Genomic DNA, 2,463 nt, shown 5'->3' on the forward strand with positions numbered 1-2,463 from the left:
TAGAGAGATCTTTGATACAAGAGATGCAGATCTTATTCAAAAAATTCCGCTGGGAAAACACCAGACAGAGGACAAGCTAATCTGGAATCCGAATGATGATGGGGTTTTTACTGTGAGAAGCTGCTACAAAGTTTTGAATGGTGAATTAAGGGCAGAAGATAGAATGAAGTGGACTCTTATTTGGACTCTCAAAATTCCACCCAAAATTAAAATCTTCATTTGGCAGTTATGCACTAACTGTCTACCAACCAAGGATCTTCTAATATCCAAGAGAGTTAATTGTGGAGAGTGCTGCCTTTTATGTGACCAAGAGACGGAATCTGCATGGCATTTGTTTGTGGATTGTATTCATGCTCGACAATGCTGGAGTATTCTTGGGTGCCAACCGAACTCTGCTCATTTCTCATCTGTCCAGGAATGGTTCATCTTTCTATCATCATCTTTGCCTAGGGATCAATTATGCACAGTGATCGTGTGTTGCTGGGAAATTTGGAGGCAAAGAAACGACAAGATCTGGAACAACAAGAGGATTCAAAGTGCAGAGACCATTGTCTTTAAAGCTTCGAAGTATCTGCAGGATTGGAGAGAAGCAGCCTTACCATCCTTACCAGTTAATGAGGAGTCGACTACTGTGCAACCTAAATGGTCAAAACCACAGGAAGGTTTTCACAAACTAAATGTCGATGCAGCGATAGACTCAATCAACGGCAAGATGGGCTTTGGGTGCGTCATCAGAGACGAACACGGCACTTTTGTAGCAGCTAGAGGAATTCAATGGGATGGTGTTTTCTCACCCAGGGAAGCTGAAGCTACTGCGATCAGGGAAGCACTGAGCTGGATTAAAGAACTAAACTTGAATAAAGTCAGCGTTGAGACGGATTCTCTTCAAGTGGTCAACAGTCTCAAATCGAGTATAGGAGAATCCTCTTTCCATGTAATCCTTAGTGATATTAAAAACGTATTGTGCGACTTTTCGCATGTGTTTTTATCCTTTGTAAAGCGATCAACGAACGGTGTAGCTCATGCTATAGCTAGATATGCCGTTTCTAGTTCTGGTTGCTCCGAGTGGCTTTCTATTCCGCCACCTTTCCTTTGTAATGCTTTGTCTACGGACTTGATGAATTAATGTTATGACTTTCTTTCAAAAAAAAAAAAAAGGTAATGGAAGAGCTACGAACGGACACACTTCCCAGAAAATTAAATAGGTCTGACAATTTATCGATTCGATAAAATAAATAAGCAGTGTTGCGACAATTAATCTAGAGCTGCACAATTAATATTGATATTGTTTCTAAAAACAAGATTTGGACGGTGAAGTAAATAATTTATAAAACCAAAGCATGCACCTTTCTTGTGAAACTGAAATAATATAACATATCGACTTACAGTATACTAAAGGCTGTCATTTTTGCTTGGACGGCAACTTTTGCCAAAATTACATTTACTGCTTCTTATCCTCTACTGACACATACTGACATACATACAAAACTCTATCTTCTAATGTTTCAGCATGTAGTCCGCAACTCCGCAAATACATGTATCAAAGGTCAATTGGTCACAAAAAAAACAAAACATTATGAATTATTGAATTCAAAACGTCTAAGGGGAAAATTGTCATTTAACAATTGCAATTAAACAAGGGGAAATTCTATTTGCACCACCCTAATTGCTATTTACACCACCTATTTAATAGGTGTGATAACTTTTAGGTGGTGTAAATAGAAAATTGCTATTTGCACCATCTTCATTAATTTTAGTCAAAACATTATTTTTTTTAACAAATATTTATTATAAATGACACCTTTTCCCCTTAGATATATATTTTTAACACTTTTTTCCTCTTAATTATTCATGTATCCACATTTGCCTCCTAGTTATATTAAAAGTGGCATGTTTTCTCCCTTTTATGTTTGATAGACATTTTTACCCTTAAAACTAAATAGTTCATTTATTTTTTCTTCTCCAACAAATTATTGTTTATATGTACGGATGGTCACGGTTTAATTCTAATAATTTTTTTTTAATTTTATTGTCAGTTCAAAATGTATTTATTTATTATAAATTTTATTTCTTATTTTTTTAAAAAATAAATTTAATAATTATTTTATTATATTTTATTTTTTCGGTTCTGAATCGTAAGCAAAGTCAAAGGGAGTTTGATTTAAATTGCAATCACACGTGTTATATATTACTCTTCCGAACTTCATTAGAGGACATATATACTAGTAATCTACATTTACTTTGATTTAACAGCAATTGGTTTTTATATGATTATTATATATAATATGATTAAGCCAACTACCATGTAATATGATGACATTTCAATTACCATTTCAAATAAATGGTCATAGGTTCGAACCTTGGGAGTGGAGCTTAGATTCTTAGGGTTAAAAATGTTTAAAAAAATACAGAACAAATATAACTAATTGTGAAGGCACAACACAACTTTATTTTCTTATACTT

This window comes from Ipomoea nil, unplaced genomic scaffold (genome assembly GCF_001879475.1).
Source record: "Ipomoea nil cultivar Tokyo-kokei standard unplaced genomic scaffold, Asagao_1.1 scaffold0813, whole genome shotgun sequence".
Taxonomy (NCBI): Eukaryota; Viridiplantae; Streptophyta; class Magnoliopsida; order Solanales; family Convolvulaceae; genus Ipomoea; species Ipomoea nil.